The sequence below is a fragment of the Cydia amplana genome, chromosome 11 (assembly GCF_948474715.1).
Source record: "Cydia amplana chromosome 11, ilCydAmpl1.1, whole genome shotgun sequence".
Taxonomy (NCBI): Eukaryota; Metazoa; Arthropoda; class Insecta; order Lepidoptera; family Tortricidae; genus Cydia; species Cydia amplana.
Window position 1 is genome coordinate 1,837,066 of NC_086079.1, and position 20,721 is coordinate 1,857,786.

At 35.7% G+C, this 20,721-nt stretch overlaps 1 protein-coding gene and 1 long non-coding RNA gene across 2 annotated transcripts in view; both read left to right on the forward strand.

Moving 5' to 3' along the window:
* Window positions 1-20,721, forward strand: part of LOC134652292 (GTP-binding protein RAD) — a 203,337-nt gene that overhangs the window by 23,819 nt on the left and 158,797 nt on the right. The gene's annotated exons all lie outside the window — the stretch shown is intronic.
* On the forward strand, window positions 6,132-19,573 carry LOC134652053 (uncharacterized). The gene is made up of 2 exons (XR_010097155.1): window positions 6,132-6,221; window positions 19,413-19,573. It is a non-coding gene; the product is annotated as an uncharacterized LOC134652053 (long non-coding RNA).

The window sequence follows — 20,721 nt, forward strand, 5'->3', positions numbered from 1 at the left end:
TTGAGTTTCCGAAACGTCCCGCTTGGCGCGCTGTTCAAAATCCCATACAAAAATAGACACAACGCAAGCGCACGTCACGCTATCGAATGAAATTTACACTAGGGTTTAATGAAACTGATTACAACAAGCATATGTTTATACAAGTATATATGAGTATTTACTTGTAAAAATCAGGTAAAAAGCACAGAAGATTTGGATGAAGATCAAAAAGCACCCATGATATTACTCAACAAAAACTGCTTTCCAACGTAAAATCTACACAGTAATATCTTCATAAACCTTAATTGGACAGAAATTAATATTCCCCCGTCACTCGACAACTCGGCAACGAAGGCACAAAGATCTCAGAGAAAATACAATTTCATTTCTGTAACCGTGAAAAGGTTATTAATTGTAAAAGCCGTATGTTACTTTAAAACATGTATACATATGGGTAATTCTTATTCTTATGTCTTTTTTGTCTAACACGTAAGAATAGCATATATTTTTAAGAAAATAAATAAACTGTATATCAATATACTTAGCAATTTACCTCTAGTTTTAGGTCAACCTAAATTTATTGTCCTAAGAGTATTAAAAACATATTAAAAAAAATTACAAGTTCGAAATGTCACGGACCGAGTAGTGTGACATCCCCGGATTTTGTGATAGTTTAATTTTTTTTGAAAAGATATGAAGTGATTTTGCAAGAATTTATATCAAACATAAAACATTAATCTCCGTTCTACAACATGGTTTAATAATTGTATTTATACAATTTTAAACAACATACATTTTGTGCTCAGTTTTCGTGTCACCGTCGCGCGTGGTGTGGTAATATAAACATGCGGTACTCGGTAGAAAATTATCTTTACTATTGGCAGCCTATTTAAAGTTTTTTAAGAACAGCAACACTGTGTTGTTGTCAGATTTGCAAATGGCTGATGGGAGAAGTTTTGTCGAGAATTATTTATTTGTGTTAATTTGTAAAAATGGTCAACCTTAACGCGTCACCGCCGTGTTTGAAATTTAAAAATAAGTACCAGTTTCACGTTATTGTTTGTAACATAAGATATACGTCATACATTGAAGATTAAGCTAGTTATTTAACATTTGCAAAGTAGAAGGTAATTTTTAGGTAATACCGAACATGCTCCAAATTGTCACGACCGTGGTCTCAAAAATCTGTCACCTCCACGGACTTTTGAGCCCACGTTTGTGACATATAGACACGTGGTCGTGAAATTCTTAATTAGTTTGATTAATTAAGAGGCATATATACTCTTTAGAAATGGTATTTTATTATCTATAGATCATTTGCTATTATTGCCCCACTAGCAAAGCAGAAAAATGTTTTTCGCGTGTATGTATTTATGTGTATCCACTTCTTTGTCACGCTCTACAGCATTTATAGTTTGACATATTTCAACATATAAGCTGTCATTAGGTTTGTCGTAGTCATGGTAGTAACTTAGGCTATGTTAAAATAATTATATAAATCAAAATAGTGGAGTTGGCCGCCAAAATGCCGAAATGTCACGACTGAGGGACAGTTTCTCACAACCGTGTTTATGTACTAATTTTATTTACCTATCCTGAGGGTATTAAGCTTGACCATATACATCAAAAATTTGCTTTTTGTATGTTCTTTTGATATATGTAACGATATGTGAAAAATAAAAACTTTTGTGAAAAAAAATATTTCTGGACACAATTTAATCACCATATAAGTACGACTTTTTAAATAAGTTGTCTAATTTAGAAGGTTTAGGTAATGTTCGTGTTTCGTAGAAGTATTTTTGTTGGAGTTAGTTATGAGAAAGTCGCGTTGTGCGTTATGCTTATGATTTATGATTATGGTGGTTTGTTAAGCTTGACATGAAAAAGCTGACTGTGGAGTTGGACTTCGGCAAAGCAAAAAGCGGCCAAGTGCGAGTCGGACTCGCCCATGAAGGGTTCCGTATTTAGGCGATTTATGACGTATAAAAAAAAACTACTTACTAGATCTCGTTCAAACCAATTTTCGGTGGAAGTTTACATGGTAATGTACATCATATATTTTTTTTAGTTTTATCATTTTCTTATTTTAGAAGTTACGGGGGGGGGGACACACATTTTACCACTTTGGAAGTGTCTCTCGCGCAAACTATTCAGTTTAGAAAAAAATGATATTAGAAACCTCAATATCATTTTTTAAGACCTATCCGTAGATACCCCACACGTATGGGTTTGATGAAAAAAAAATTTTTGAGTTTCAGTTCGAAGTATGGGGAACCCCAAAAATTTATTGTTTTTTTTCTATTTTTGTGTGAAAATCTTAATGCGGTTCACAGAATACATCTACTTACCAAGTTTCAACAGTATAGTTCTTATAGTTTCGGAGAAAAGTGGCTGTGACATACGGACGGACAGACAGACGGACAGACGGACAGACGGACAGACGGACAGACAGACAGACAGACAGACATGACGAATCTATAAGGGTTCCGTTTTTTGCCATTTGGCTACGGAACCCTAAAAAGCAAGGATTATTAATAGGGAGTATTACTGCAATGGTTTGCCGCCATAGTGCACCACTAGCGCCTTTTAAACCATAGAGTAACTGATACATAATGTACCTTAGACTGTTTTTGACAAGTTTTCACAGAATCAAATATGACATTGGTAAGTTCAAGTGAGGTAAATGCAACTATGGGGTTATTGCGTCTCTCCGTTCTTTCTCGAATACGATTGGTCGAAACGCCCTCTACTATGCAACGTTTCATGCCTGAGCTACTTGGAAATGAAACGTTGCATAGTAGAGGGCGTTTCGACCAATCGTATTCGAGAAAGAACGGAGAGACGCAATAATCCCATAGTTGCCTTACCTCACTTGACCTTACATCAATGCGGTTTGTTAGCCAAGGGTCTACCGGGAAACGCGAAATGGAAACTCAGCTTTCTGCCTCTTTATCGCTTGAATATGTAAGAGTGATAGAGAGATTAGATAACAAAATTTCGACTCTCTCATTTGCGGTAGACCCTTACATTTTGACTTATTGTGGGAGTGGCGCCTCCTACGCAGAGTTTCGCGTAATATTCCCTATTGTTGAATATAAGAATTCAAAACGTGCTAAAGAGGTTACGACATTCCTCTTAATGAATAATAGCTATGAAACACCTCTATAACCATTATACAGCTTTAAAACAACGTTTTTAATTAATCATACCTCGTCAATCCAATTCACGCTCATACGTAATTACGATCTGAAAACATTACCTGTTGTTTCAGTCAGCAGAGGCGGCCATGTTTTAATGATCTGCTTTCCAAAAATATCTGAACACTACAGCACTTTAATCCCTATGAAATAAAGTACATTTTTGTAAACATGTTTATGAACTGAACGTGTAATATTCTCGAGTGCAGCTTAACATTGTCGTATCTGTATATGAATTTGATTGTGATATACGGCCTTTGGGTTTTATAGGGCGCTTTATGCGGATAGTGCTTATGATCGGTATGGGCTTATGGTATAATGTGATTGTATAGGTACTTACGTGAACTCGCTAATTGTATAAAAACATGAACAGTTAAATCACTTCATGTCGTGAACACTTGAACGGTTTTCTGAATTAGGTGTAGGTATAAAATGTAAGAATTAGGGTTTAAAAATTAGATAATCTCGATTTTTTCTTACCAGATAGACATGCGAAAAACCGTTCACTAAGTTGAAAAGAGTTATTCATATCTTTCGCTCGCGGTGATATATATCACTCATTTCGCTCATTTCGCTCAGTGGATCTGTAGACTATATTGTTCCCTAGTGAGTAGAGAAAGAAGTCAATCAATCAGATACATACAGCCATAAGTGCGACCGAGATGGTGAATCACGCGATACGATCCCGCCGTGTTTTTCCGAAGCCCTCCGAACCGCTCCGAAACCTATTCGCGGTCTCACTCGCTCACTCGCTCCTCGCGCTCGGCCGACTCATTCGATTCATGAGTGGGAAAGAGCGCGCAAGGAGCACTGAGCGACTGAGTTACTGAGCGAGTTAAATCATCAGTGAGTTGAAAAGTGAGCGAGTTGAATCAAATGATATAGCTCATTTAAATCACTCACTCGCGAGCGACACATGTCTATTACCAGAGTTTGCGCTTTAGTAATTTGTGGTATCCACAGTATTTAAACTTGATGCCCTTGTTTTTTACCTATTATTTAAATAAACGGGTCATAATTCTTTTTGTTGTCTTGTTTTTTGTCCCCAAAAAATGTGACGGAGTGGAGCTACGTTTGTATGGGGTGAAATTTAGTTTTTAATTGTTATCAAGAGAATTATAATCTACAGCTAGAAAGACATGCAATAGCACTCAACTATTTTTATTGATTTGATAAAAGACAAAAATAGAAGCGTGACAGAGTGGTCAGAAACAACACAATGAAAATAATTTGACCCACACCCAAATATATCGCTTAGCCAGTGAAGATCGAACCAACCAAAAATTATACAAATCGGATTACCTAGTTTTCCCCGTAAATAAAAAATATAAACAGTCAGCAGCAGAAGTTGCTAAGCGGGCGAGGTGTTCAACATTACCTTGACGTGCTCTTATTCTCTTAACAATAAAGTCGCGTCAAGATCATTTTGAACAGCTCGCCCGTTTAGCAACTATTGCTGCTGACTGTACCTACGTCTAACTGCCGAAAATTTGCTATTAAGTTACCTTTATTATTGGGAGGTTCCAGAGCTTTTAAGACGCTTTAAATAATTTACTCAGTTAAGTAGCAGTTCATGTTCATGCTTGCAAACGCTTGTCAGGCTCCGCAGGGATTTTGAACTAAAATCTTTTGCGTTTTTGGCGTAGTAAGCCAATAGGTATTTACCTTTATTTCAATTTCAATTTCAATCATTTATCTCAGACATAAGCCCATATCATTTGTTTAATAGACTTGTATTAGTAGTACGTTCGTATTTGTCATGCTACTTCAGTCAACCTTGGTACTTTTTGTTCTGAGACTGACTGAAACAGCAAGACACGTCCGTACGTTTCCGTGAAAATACGATATTAAAAAAATTATGCACTACACCTGTACGCCACTTGACGTTATGATTCAGAAAAATAATCCTCAAACGTATATTTAGCCTGTATATAAAAGATGCAATAAAAGAGAGATGATTTCTAACAGAGTTAAGATAACACAAAAAGGACAACAATAAACAAAAAGAAATTACCTACTCGCACCAGTCTTGAACCCCAATCCTCTTGCACGTATTTCCACGAACATACCGTAACGCTATTGCAGTATACTTACGTTGTGTGAAATTGTCTACTATAAGAATCACGGAAACACTGTTTGCATGTGTGAGTTATAGTAGGAAAAAGCATGACAGCAACACTCCGTCGACTTTAAAGGGTGGTTTTTGCACAATGAAGTATTCAATGTTTATTTTAATAGTTCAATATTTACTTAAAGAGTTCGCTAAACATACTTTTAAGTATACAAATACCAAGACCATTCCATAAAAAATAAAACATGAAATTTTGCGAAAGTGGCGCCATCTAGCGAGGGTTAAGCTTTGAGTAACCTAGTCGAACCACCTTAAGAGAAATAGGATCATAAAATTCTTCCATTCTCCAATATTCTCCAAACATTGATATCTCATGCATAATAATATCATTATTCCCCCCTAGAGGGTTATCCCTCTGAAGCCTTGAAAAATATATTATAGTAATTGTTATTACTGAGATTTTCTTTCAGCCTTATATTAATATATAATGGGGAAAAAGTAATTTGGACGAGAAATGGAGAGAATAATTTCTCTCGGCATCGCTGCATTGCGAAGGGAAAAAGTGAATTAAGCTCCTATTGAGGTATAATGTCTCAATTTGGGGAACCATATATGTGACAAGCGACGAAATTGTGAAGTTATTGTGGGCAAAACTCACGCGTTCCTAACGCTTTTTTTTAAATAAGTACAGTAAATAAGTAAATAGAGATAAAAATATAAGTAAAGACAGGTAAGAATAAGCAGTCTTTTTGGTAAAAATTCTTTTACATAACTGTATCTTATATTATGTGTGCATAGTACATATTACGAGTAATATACAATTGAGCCATTTAATTTAAAATTATACATTATATTTTTCTATAATTTGGTATTTATCATAATTATATTATGACGACCGGTCTGGCCTAGTGGGTAGTGACCCTGCCTGCTAAGCCGATGGTCCTGGGTTCGAATCCCGGTAAGGGCATTTATTTGTGTGATGAACACTAATATTTGTTCCGGAGTCATGGATGTTTTCTATGTATATAAGTATGTATTTATCTATATAAGTATGTATATCGTCGCCTAGTACCATACAAGCTTTGCTTAGTTTGGGGCTAGGTTGATCTGTGTAAGATGTCCCCCAATATTTATTTATTTATTATATATAAGGTATTGATTCTCAGAATCACGAGCTATTTCGATCCTTATAAGGTACCTATACAAAGTGTCCCAAGATTTTCCATTCCGTTACATTTTTTCATAGATTTTGTATGACGGTAATGGAATGGAAGGATCGAAAACATATTTGGAAATATTTTGACACTTTTACCCTAAAACTGAACAAAAAGTGTTGTAGTGTATCTACAATTTTAGATAAAATGGCCTAGTTGTTAATTAGACGCAGAATTGTAAATAAGATCCTTCTAACTAGCTTATATTATTATATTCTACTACTATTAGCTATATCAGACGTGCCAAGTAATTTTAATGTCAACAAAAATTCAACGAATTAAATTCAAATTATACAATTAGCCAAGGCTCGCGGAAGTCAGATTTTTAATTAAGAACAACTTCAGGAAAAACGGCTCGGGAAAATTACTCGTAAAGTGAATTTAAAATATAATACGCTCGGTTTTAACGTTTTTCCGAGAAATCTTGAATGTAATCTGCTAATTATTTTACAATAATTAAGTTCTTGTTGAACTTGACGTGTGGAAAGCATTTTTAATATGTAAGTAGGTAGATTATATTTTTAATACATGTTCATTATGTTAATGTGAAATGTTAATTTCCAAAACTAGTAGAAAACGGACAGCCTACCAAATCAAAAAAGTAGCTAAATCTATTTCTTATCTACTTGGAGAAATCGATCGCTGGGTTTTATTTTGTAATTTTTATAAAAAATGTTTTGCAGTTTTTTTGTAAACTTACTTACCTACAGTTAGAAATGTATAAAATTAAAACAATATAAAATTAAATATAGCAATACACTGCAAATGGGTATCTATTGTTTCCCAAAAAGTTTTAAGTCATAATGTATTGTTTGCCTGCATTTTCGTTATTATAATTGATTTGGTTCAAAAACGCGTCACTTTTCAGGATTGCCACAAAACAAACCTAACCTAACTGGGTTTAAACCTATCTATAGGATAGCCTTACGAAAATCCTGAAAAGTTAACGGTTTCAGTTTTATGACTAATGATACTATGACAAACAATACATTATGACTTAAAACTTTATGAGAAACAAAGGGACCCCACTGCAAATTCACAAAACTAATTTAACTAAACTTATAACACACCTAAGAAAGTTTTATCCTAAATTCAGCCAGTTTTGCGACGAAATTGGTAATGTTTGCAAACTAACATTAGTACCTACTAAAAACATTAACCTCTTTGTGATAATCGGGCAAGTAATTAATAAACTTTGGTGCAAAATCGTATGTTTTAATAATAATATCTTATGTACGAACGAATAGGGACTAGGTGTAGGTACTTTGCTTTGTAAAGCAATTATTAACAGTTTGTTTTCTTAAGTCCTACAAGTAATACAACCCAATACATTCTAGAACTATTCTCCTTCTGCACAAATAGGTTTAATTAAACACTAGCGACCCGCCCCGGCTTCGCACAAGTTAAAAAAAAGTTTTAAAGATCTAAGCGTACATAGGGACAGACAGCGGGAACCGACTTTGTTTTATACTAAGTACCTATGTAGTGATTATTGACTTGGCACGATGTAAGTACTAGTTTAACTTATTGAACACCAAAGACGTCAGCAGACGCGCTAAGCTACAGCCCAATATCAACCTTCGTGCACGACAAGAATGTGTCGCCGCGCACGATAGGCGTGGTGTTCGAAGGGTTTAGTAATCTAACTTCCACTTAAACACCACTTAAACAATGCTATTGTCAATTAAATCGGATCCGTATTTGCTTTCAGATATCCATTTACTCTGCTTTATATTGTAAGGCGTATGTGATTAAGACAGGCACGTCTGATACGCTCTTATTCTACAAACAATAACATTATATAAATTAGAATCGGTCGTATGTAAGCACAAACTATATTTACACATACGTCCAAATAATTCTTAGTTATGTAAGAGATATTGGTATTGGTGTTCCGCCCTGGTTGATTAAAATTGGTTTTATAACCTCTATAATGTTAATATGGTTTAATTCTCGTCTTAAAGCTTATACTTATATCTAGTGTAGTATGATCCTTTTCTTTGTTATATGTACCTACTGATAGCTAGTTTATCTAACAGGCCTATTGGAACTGATAGATATTGGGACGGGAAGGCGCACAAGTGACACACAACGTAGCTGTTAGCGAACTGGTTTATTTAACCCGTTACCGGGATTATAACGCGGTGGGCGCAGCCACCGTACGTACTTAATACCTATGCATGCATATACAACAATCCCTTTCCCATAATCTTACACTAACTTAAAACTAGCACAGTCTGACGCTTAGAAGTACTGTTTATAATCAAAACGCGGGCGATCCCGCTTGAGCCGTGAGGACGCGGCCGGTGGGTCCGCGGACTCGGGAGGCGCGCCGTGCGCTGCGGCGCCGGGCGGCGGCGGCGGCGGCGCGCGGCCGGCGGCAGTTGCCGGCGCAGGCACAGAAGCCGGGCTTGGCGGCGCGGCCACAGACGCTGTGTCAAGAGGCCTCGCATCTTCCTCCTCCCCCATCGTCAGTTCATCTTCGTTATTCAGGCCTACGGGCTCGTGTGACGGGGATTGCCTAGTCATTGCTTCCGGTCCACCAGGTAATATGTTAGGCCCCCCAGTAGTAGCTGGTACGGTGGGCTGTGGCCCGCCGACATCAAAAACGGGAGGTGCGTCAGGAGATGATGACTCGCTGGAGGCTTCCAGTGTTTTGTTTGGCTCAGGATGACTCACGGCTGTCGGTGTGACTTGGCCCTTATATTTAACAACTTGGTTAATATGTCTTTTCACTGTTTTGTTTGTTTTGTTGTCCTTTATAAGATAAAGCACACGACCTAAGTTTTTTATTATAGTTCCCAGGGTCCAAGTGAAATGATTTTTATTTGTAAAGTTTTTATATAAAACTAACTCGTCCGTTATGAAAGGACATCTGTTTACTCCACGGTAATGTTTAATCTGCGAGCACTGTTTATTTTTAACAAAAGAGTCGAGTGCGGTGAGCGAGGTTGATGACCCTTGTGACGTAACACGCAGTAAATCTAATCGCGATCTTAATTGTCTACCGAATACCAGCTGTGCTGGTGATTCCCCGGTAGTAGTGTGTTTTGAATTTCGATAATGGAATAAATATTTCAGTAATTGATTATTTATATTTTTACTTTTGGAGTTTGACAAGAGCGCAGCCTTAAGGCCCTTTTTTATTACTTTAACATACGACTCCGCCATGCTATTACTAGACGGGTGATACACCGGTGACGTTAAATGTTGTATGCCATTTAAAGCGCAAAAGTCTGCGAAGTACTGACTGACAAAAGAAGTGCCATTATCGCTGACTATCGTACACGGAATACCGTACCTAGACATGAACTCGTACAATTTATCAACCACGTTAATCGACGACGAATTTGTTTTCATATCATAGCATCCCATCCTCGTCGCCACTGATAGATATTGGGACGGGAAGGCGCACAAGTGACACACAACGTAGCTGTTAGCGAACTGGTTTATTTAACCCGTTACCGGGATTATAACGCGGTGGGCGCAGCCACCGTACGTACTTAATACCTATGCATGCATATACAACAGGAACGTACACTGACATACACTGATATCATTTATTATGTCCGCGGCCTTAGAAAAAAAAACTGGCCAAGTGCGAGTCGGACTCGCGCACGGAGGGTTCCGCACCATCGTGTTTGTTGTATGGGAGCCTCCCTTAAATATTTATTTTATTTTATTTTTAGTATTTGTTGTTATAGCGGCAACAGAGATACAATCATTTGTGAAAATTTCAACTGTCTAGCTATCGCGGTTCATCATCACTTCATCAGATACAGCCTGGTGACAGACGGACGGACGGACGGATGGATGTATGGACGAACAGACGGACAGACGGACAGCGAAGTCTTAGTAATAGGGTCCCGTTTTTTACCCTTTGGGTACGGAACCCTAAAAAGCGTATTAAAATAAATGTTAAAATTTTATTAATTGTTAATAATCGTTAGTAACGGCGGCAATATTTAAACTGCCAAAGAGGCCAAAGAGGCCAGAGAAAACTGTAGCATAGTTTTTTTTTAAGTATTCTTTTTTTTTTCTAGCTTAGGGCGCGAATATTTCAGCCTCCCGAGCTCCCCTCGTATTAATACAGGGGATGAAATTATACCAGTTATTATACATTTGATTGAAAGGGCCTTTGTGAACGGTCAACATCTTGTAATTGGTTGAAATTGATATGTAAATGGTTGTGAGGACTGTATAATTTGAAAAGGATCGACTTGATTGCTTCTTGTCAACTTTGGTGACAACATTTAGATTATAAGTATTATGATACAAACAGCTAGAGGGTAATTGTGAGGCGGAATATTTTAATCGTAATGTATTTGTTGAAATAATGAAATGAAAATGATAATCATTGTCGGGAGTGACTTAAAACAAGTGAGTCTAAACCGTAAAATTATTCAAAATCATTGGTGGGATGTTAAGGGGCCCACTGATTACGAGTCCGCCGGACGTAATCGGCCTGTCAGTTAGAACAAATAGTTGACAGCTCCGAACAACGGACAGGAGTAACAGGCCGATATCGTCCGGCGGACTGGTAATCAGTGGGTCCCTTTAGATATAAGCATGGTATCCTCTGGGATAATTTTTACAAGTGTAACAACATAATAATTGTATTCTTAATTGATTTTTTTCTGTTTCAGGTAAGACTGAACTCTGCTTAAGATTTGGAACAAGCAGGTCAATATGAAGGTTAGATTTGGGTTCACGCTGCAAAACCGTTACTGCTCTGTTACAGCGTTGCTGTTGATTTTGGCATTTGTTTACAGCAATTCTGTTGGCAGCGATACTAGCATTGTTTGCTAGAGCAACAAGCAAACAATTCTAATAGATAAGTACAAAAAAACTATATGAATGTTGCCTCAGACATTTTTACAACCGCTAATGTACCTATTTGCTATCATTAGAATCGAGCTATTGCCAAAAAAGTATTTTAAAATTTAAATTTGAACACATTATTTAGGTGTGGACCCCTAGGCGGGTAAAGGTATCCAGGCATTTCCAATTGTCTCTAACAGATGCTATTTCTGTCCTATTTTTACCGGCTATCTCTACGATTTCGTCTTCCCATATCTCTTTTCGTCTTCAAGATCGCTTTCTTTGTCCATCTGCCATCTTGGTAAATATAAAAGTTAAATGAAAAAAGATGTCGCACAAAAGGTGGCCAGGAGTTGTTCGATAATGCCCTAAATTTGCCACCTCACGGCCGTTAGCACAATAGAGAAAAAGTCGCGTATCTATGAACAATTGTCTAAGTTACGACCTTTTAGTTGTACTGCTTAAAATAAGAGTGGTTCTTAGTATGTATACAGGGTAGGGAAGATGCGATTCGAAATAGAAAGGGATTGAATAAAGTTTGTATCATACTGTATAGCTTCAAGCGATTACAAAACAAAGTTAAAATTTACTAAGTATTTTTCCCATAGGTTGGGTACGTGAGCTGTCATCTCAATACAATTTTGCGATTTAACGTTATAAATTGTATGAAGATGACAGCTATCGCTATCACCATATCCAAGCTATTAAAATTAAATTAAATATCCTTTATTATTATCAACTAAGGCCCATAGATACATACCTTACAAACTAACATACATACAGTAATAAAAATCTTACAAGCTAGAAATTATTTGGGCGACACGTTCCGGTGTAGGATTTGGCAGATTCCCACGGAACAATAATATGTCAATAATATTACAGCCTTGTCAACCTGTCAATTTCGCCACCCGTCCAAACATGTCCTTTATGTGCCTTCCTGAATTGAAAAAACAAACAAGTACCTGATGAATCGATGATAACAAGCAATCATAATAAGTGTTTGTGTTATCATGAATATTTCACCCTCATTTATGTATATACCAAATTTTTATATATTCGTATACGTAAGTATATATATGTGGCTTTCCATAAGAGAAGGGTCGTTATACTTCATGGGGTTAAGTACCTTTCCATCAGAAAATAGTCCTAATGCCCCATGTGCATACCGAACCAGGGCTATAACCGCGAAAATCGAAGTTCGCAAATTGCGACATTTTTCTCTGTCACTCTTATTACGCCTTCATTGGAGTAAAAGAGAAAGATCCTCGCAATTTGCGAATTTCGGTTTTCGCGGTAGCCCCTCTAAATTCGCCGCACACACATCAAATTGCTTTAATTTCATGTAGATTTACTAATTAACTATATATGATTGGACTGGGTATTAAAATATTAATTAATTAACTTATATAAAATAAAATAAAAAAACATTCAGATCACACTTCCGATTTTACCCTGTATGCTTACTCTTACGCCCTTGTAGGTTCTGTCAGGGGTAGAAAACCTTTTATAATAGATGCTAAACGATGAGAACCCTCACAACTTTGCCCACCGCACGTGACATAAATTTCTGGAGCATGATTTAGAAGATTAAGTTAAAGTTCCTCATAAATATTTGTTGTTTTCGCTTTTTTTCCGTTGGAAAGGTCAGATTGATTAGTGTAATAAAGGCACGGCATGTACAGTCGACGTCAAAGGTATGTTTACATTTTTCGCCTTATTACAAAGGAGTAGGTAAGGTGCAAAAGTGTAAAAATATCTTTACACAGCCGAAAAGGTTGGTACTTAATCACCACTAGAACTAGAAATCAGAAGTGGCCAACTAGGAGCCCGATTAATATGGCGGTTTGTTTACATAGTTAGCAAGTTCCATAGAATGACACTTTAAACATCGTTAGCGAAGAAATTATAACAACAAACATAAACCAGCCAGTGGCTATCAATCTTTCCGTAGCTCAAATAATCGTTCCCCAATACCGGCATTGCCAACTTAATGGAAACGTAGTTTAGTATAAAATTGCGTCGTCCAATTTACCTTTTAGAAACAAGGCCAGCTTAAATACCAGCTGAATTAAAAACGACGTATTTCCAAAGAAAACCTACCTCAATTCTGCCTTGTTAAATGAGAAGACAGAATTTCATGATAACATCGCAATTTCATACGTTAAATAACGCTAAAGTGAAATTTAACTGCTTATTTCGGTCGCATTTTTTCTTCATGTGGTGAATTTATGTTGTCGTTTACTTACTTCCTTAGATGTATTTGATTTTTAAAGTAGGTAGTTGTGATGAACCTTAAGTTTTGTACTCCTGGTTTTGATTTAAGGTGGTCTTCAACCTTTACAATTGCGAAATCCATATTGAAAAAAAATATCATATTAATTGAAAAATAATATACTATTTGAAAAACTAATATAAATATGATTAAATGAAAGCATCAGACTTTTCCATTTATTATTAGTCCTATTCTGTAGCCTCACTTACCTCGCATTATGGTTCAACTTCTTCAACTTCAACTTCAACATTTATTCAGCAAATAGGCCACAAGGCACTTTTACACGTCAACATTGAATTTACATACAAGCAAAATAATAATAATAATACATCAACAATTATTAAATACAACTACAACTACCAAATCAAACTAACGTAATACAATTACTTAGAGATGTATAAGGTCTCTTAATGTCGAATTACATAAAAAAACTATAATAATAATATTAAAATAAAAACAAAACAGATACATGGGAAAAAAAAATCTAAACTTATTTAGAGGTGTAAATGTCTCTAAGTGTCAGAACTAAAAAAATAACAAAGTTTATCAAATTATCCTTAGAGATGTATAGGGTCTCCAAGAGTCACAATCCTGTATGATTAACACATTACGAGAAAAATAAAACATACGAGAACCGAATGAGGCGTCTCACTGCAATTAAATTAAAAAATAAAGTTACTAAATATATTCGTGTTAGCTTAAACCACTGACAATCCAACCTCTAGACTGAGCTTAGGCCAATTCTTTCATGAAACCGATGCTGCCAAAAATACGGGGGTGCGGGGGGACGAGGTGGGTCAATTTCTGAACACGATTTTTTTTCTGTCCGTGATGAAAATCGCGGGTTAGCATCAGATAATACTTACCATTTTTTTTTTACATAAAGAAGTCACACTTTCACACCGAGTTCCATATGAATTCACTGATTAATTGGTTTTTAGAGTACACTTAAAAATACCTAAAGGCTCAAATTACTGCTCCCGTGCCCTGTCCGGAATCTACTTTTGAGCATAATGAAAAATCCTACGAAAAATTCTACATTAGTATCACTAATTTAGTGTCAAATACTTAAACTAGATGATATTTACTATCACTGAGCACATACACTATTAACTTCATTGTGGTAAATAACTCGTGATCGATGTTTAAATTTTGTCCGAGCGCGCGTGTACAATTTCGTCGGCAAAACTCACAGGGCTCTGACAGCCGACGTCTGTATTTGAACCGCCTCGTGTCCCGCCTCACCTGTACTGGCAGTATTCGGCTGTCTTTCAAAGCAAACGGATGTACGTCAAGCCGTGGCGTGTTTGAGCAAATCGCGTAAGTATTTCGGAATCCGGGTGGGCGACAATTTTTTTCTAATTTCGATGCCCCTTATAAATTTTATTTTCCACATAGCTTTTCAATAACAATTGTCATATTTAGGAGCCCTTTATGTATCTTTATGTAAGCGATAACATAACAGTTTGGTCAAACACGATTTAAATTTTTGGCGAATTTTTTTATTACGAATTCTAATTTCCGTGCCCTAATTCCCATAGCAAATTTACCTAAAACAGCTGATTAAGTGGCACGGGAATTAGAAAGTATTACATTTATTGTCAACAAATCTTTTATTGGGGGCACTTTAAGTTAATTGGCAATGTTTACGTCATATTATTATTACATTTATGTATATTGGCATTGAATATATATTATATGTAATAATAATATGACTAGGGCTTGCAAATATTCGAAACTTTCAGATATTCGAATATTCGACTTTTTCTGACGACGTATTCGAATATTCGAATAATTATTCGAATATTATAAAAAATAAGAAAAGGAACGAGAAATCGGTTTATTATCGTTTTATTCAAAAGCTTTTTTCACATATTGCTAAAACTAAGGATATTTGTCAGAAATCCACTTAATTGACTAGATTTTATCATCCTACTATTTATAAGATGCCCACATTTATAAAAACAAGTAAAACGCCAAAATTAGACGTATTTAATATTTCTTGATAAAACTTATTATAAATGCGTCGTTGCGTGAAATAATATAACTTTAACCGTCCAAACACCTAGGTATGTAAGATATTTTTTTAGTAGGTAATTATTTTCCGATTTAAATTAACTTGTCACTCAGAGGCCTGTAAAAAGGCCTTTAATTTCATTGTATTTTGAATCTTTATTGACTTTATTTGTTTTGGCAAGTTATTATTCCTAATGGCCGGCTAATTATAATAATATTGGAATATTTAAGGGGAAAAGTTAGTTGAGTGAGTACTGGGTGGATTATTCGTCAGCTAAAGGTGCATGGTTAGATTACCAAGTTGGGCAGGTTTGGTATGATTAAATTTGAGAATTGCGATAAGTGGCAAGGTTTAGACTTCAAAAATTCGCTTAACGTACGCTTGTACTGAATATACAGAATGACTCTTTAACTTAAAACTTACGCACCATAAAAATAACATACTTTTTGATTTCGTTTTCTTTTAAATTGAGTTAGGTTTCACTGTATTCACGAAGTCTATCGAGCGGAATACAGTAAAAATATTATTTCCTTCGTATTTGGGTACCTACCGTTCCTCATTCACTGTAAATACCCGTAAAACACACAGAAACTGTAACTACAGCGGATGACATAGATTTTTTTATAGTAATAAAAAATATTCGAATATTCGAAACCTGAGCGGCCGAATATTCGAATATCAAAACAGGTCGAATATTCGACAAATTCGAATATTCGAATATTCGAATTGCAAGCCCTAAATATGACGTATATCTTTCTATTTTGCATTTAAGGAAATCTTAAAGAATGCACAAAAATTTGTGAACGGTTTTTTAGTATAAGTACTATAGTACATACAGGGTGGACCCGAATAACCCGGGCAATTTTAATACGTAAGGTAAGGTGGGGTAAGACGACACCGGGGTAAGACTATCACTTGTATGGAATCCTTGTACTGTTAGTTTTGCCCCACCTTACCTTATTCATTGATCATATTATAACATTAAAATATTATATAAACATAAAACTATTTCTGGAATTATTACATATTATACCTGTACCTAAGGTTACATGAAACAAAATGAATCAAATTTGCATTTTTTTTTTGTAAATTTGACAGCTGACAGCGTATACCGTATAAAGTTTAAATATCTGGGAGACCGAGCTTTGCTTGGAAAACATATACCTACCTAAAAACTCAAAAATGCGCGTTTTCCCAGAGATAACACCTAGCTAGATCGATTTTTCACCCCAAAAAACCCTCATATATGATCAAATTTCATTCGAAATCGTTAGAGCCGTTTCCGAGATCCCCGAAATATATACAAGAATTGCTCGTTTAATAGATTAGTTGTTATAAATTAGCTTTTCTAATTCAAGAAAAAATAAATATATATCCTATTCTTACTATATTATAAATGCGAAAGTATCTCTGTCTGTCTGTCTGTTATCTCGTCACGCTTAAACCGCTGAACCAATATCATCTTGATGATATTTGGCATGGAGATAGTTTGAGGCCCGGGGAAGGACAAAGGATCTAGGGGCACGGCAGTGCCGCCGCCAAGTCGAGCAAAACAAAGTGGCACGGCCGTACCATCAAATCTCAATAACATTCTATCAAAATAACATTTAATGCACTTTACAATCCCTTAGTTTTGTCACTGACACAATCACTCACGATTATCATTATTTTAAGGTACTTCTAGCATACCCAAATTTGAAACGTAATTTGGTTTTAGCTTTTTAAGCCAATAAAAATCTAATAATACTGCAATATTAGTCACGTTCTAAAGATCTAATAACTGCATAAATAAGTTTGTAATCCCATAGAAATATATGCGATAACAACGTTACCTTTTAGTTCTTACAATTAGTAGGGAAAGTAAAGGTACACTACGACGTACGATGTGAGTATGAATAAAGATGTGTATACATAGTATCTGTATGGTATGGGTTTGATTACCTGAAAAGAAGGACAGCCTACAAAAAGAGATGGGATCCTATCAAAAACATTACATGTAAAAAGATGCAAGTTTCGCAACGCAGTTCTTCTACTACAAAAAAGTTTTGAGATGTAATGGGAAACCAAGTCGGTTATTTTAGTCAGTGCCAGGGGGTATTAAAATCGTAATACTATTAGATACCTTATTAGGGTTCCGTAGCCAAATGGCAAAAAACGGAACCCTTATGGATTCGTCATGTCTGTCTGTCTGTGATAGTCTTACCCCACCTTACCTCATATGTGGTCAAACAATTTTTTGTGTTATGAATTTATGAAGGCAGCATATTCGATTTCTTCAGATTAACTTACACAATAACTTCTTCTCACTGTGCCCCTATTTACTTATTTCTTAGTATCATTTCCTATACGGCCATATACCAGATCATACACCTTGTACCTATCTACATGCAGATACATCATGACACTTTTTAATTTAATGAATAGTTTTGTATGTATGTATGTATGTAAGTAGGTATTGTTTTGAAATATGTACATTTTACTAAGAAAGAGAGATTAGTTGCCATTAAAATCAAGGAAACGATTAGTCAAATACGTAGTTTTTAGTGTATCATACTTTCGTAGATTTGTCGTCCGAAACTAATATTAAAGAAGGTAAATATGTTCGATGCCGCTTCAGTATGGTTAAAGTACATTATTGTAGATTAAAATATACATAAATAATAGTTTTAACTACCAAAATAAGTTAAGAAAACAATTCCTGTGCCATGTTCTAATTTCCGTGCTAGTAAAATCTAATTCCCATGGACACACTAATTCCCGTGCCCTGACCAAAATTTTAAATTGAAATAACTTTTATAGTTTTATGAATATTTTTACCCCATAAGAAAATTAATGTTTATTATATTTTTTATCAAATTATCAGCATAATTTTTTTTGTGTAATGTTAGTATTTCAAAATTCCATGGGAATTAGACAAAAATGCTCGTTTGGTGAAATTGACCCAGGTGAGCGAATCCGTGTCTTTGAACGGACCAATCACGGCACGGGATTGACTCGAAGATGGAGTAACGGTAGATGTGTGGCAGAGGGGGTAGTGCGACTATGCTATGTTATGCTAGAGGTTGGATTGTCTGTGGCTTAAACAGACCCGTCTCCACAAACAGCACCCGTTCACGAGTACGACGCGTATCTCAGCCATCGCCTCCCTCAACCTTCATTCGGGAAAGTGGCGACCCGATCAACGACGCCACCGTAAGCAAAGACTTAAGCGAGCATGACATGTTCAAGCTACCGGCCAATATTAATATTAAATAAAATAGTGCTAACACTTTGTGCTCGTATGTTACATAAAAGACGGTATAGCTTCACATAATTACTAGGTTAGTCGTAAAATCACTCTTATTTATGAAGCTAGGTATCTAACATTTTGCAAGGCATACCTAAGGCTCTTTCGGGAACAATACAATTTAAAGCATAGACAGTAAAATATTTCTACAACACAAAGTCAGCCGAGAATCAACCTTACGTTCTAACATTTAAAGTCAACTATAAATACGATTTTGTGATAGTTACTCGTATGAAAAAGGGAAGGTATATTCTGTGTCAACGTGCAATTTGATCGGTAAGCAATAACGCACGTATGACTTTCAGAATATATACTCGATTCATGCCGCAGTGTTCTATACCCCTGCTTATGTATCTACTATGTTAACTGAAAAGGGTATCTGATAGAGTCCTTATTGTCAATACGCTATGGCTTAGTTTAGAATAAAGCGGGTGCAAAAGGAAGTTTGTAGGGATCTGTGTTGACGACCGGTCTGGCCTAGTGGGTAGTGACCCTGCCTGTGAAGCCGCGGTCCTGGGTTCGAATCCCAGTAAGGGCAAATATTTGTGTGATGAGCACAGATATTTGTTCCTGAATCATGGGTGTTTTCTATGTATTTAAGTATTTGTATATTATATATATCATTGTCTGAGTACCCACAACACAAGCCTTCTTGAGCTTACCGTGGGGCTTAGTCAATTTGTGTAAAAATGTCCATTAATATTTATTTATTTATTTATTTATCTGTAGGTTTATCAGGTATAGTCAACATTTTATTGTGTTAACGTTTAATACGGATCCTCTTGTTGTTTTTTACGATGCCGTTTTTTATACACAGGTTTTTACAGAAAAGGGCTGTATTATACTTATACAAATCTTACCAGTACTTTTAGATGTACCTTAGGTAGGTACATTAAATTATTTTATTACTCGTTACTTTATTTCAAACAGATTTATTATGAAGGCAAGCTTATTAAAAGATATCAAAGTCAGTGTCAATGTTTCTGACACAATGAAAAGTGTAACTTAGAAATCAATTTATATTTCGTACCGATTCGCGAAACTCGGAATCCCAATCAAACTTCACTCCTTAAAGCCTATAATTGCGGTATTTCTAATTAAATTGGTTTAGGGAAAAGGGCCCTTTTCTGGCTTGTAATTTTCTTAACGGCGTAAAAACCCGAACCCTTTCAAAAGCGTCAAAGGAATGTCGTTTTCTCGACACGATATTTGAATTTAATTTGAGAACCTTGTGCTTGTTTTCGGCAACTTATGGAAAGGTTTCTTATTTTCTTCTTAACTCCTTTTACAAGCTCATTATTTATTTTTTCTACTCCCGTACTTTTATTTGTCATTTAAAGGGTCGTGCACACAACTTTAAAACCCTACCTTATAGTTGTCAAGACAAGTCTTTAGTCTATTCCCCAAAAAAGAATTTGTGCATACACGCAGTATCTTTTTGGCGATTTTACGATACTTCGTGTAATGATCACTTAAAAAATATTGAATGAAATACAGTGTTGCCAACCTTATTTTAAAATGTCATCTCTGACATTAAGTGAACCATAGACATGTTTTTTTTTAATTTCATTCATTAATTCATTCTTTTCCCGCCCGTACTCTCCATTTTTGCTACTTCTTGAATTAAAAATATTTGTTAAATTTACAATTTTATTTAAAAGTAAGTGATTGGTCGTAGAAAAAGTATTGTATGCAACGTTGTTTAACTGAGTCAAAAAATACTCGTGGCGTCTTTATTAATAATTTTCGGCTTCGCCTCAAATTGTTACTCACGCCACTCGCCTTTTTTGACCTCTCTTAAACAACGGTTGCATAAAATACTATCAGGTATTTTGGTCAAACCTATTTGTCAGTCAGTAAGAAC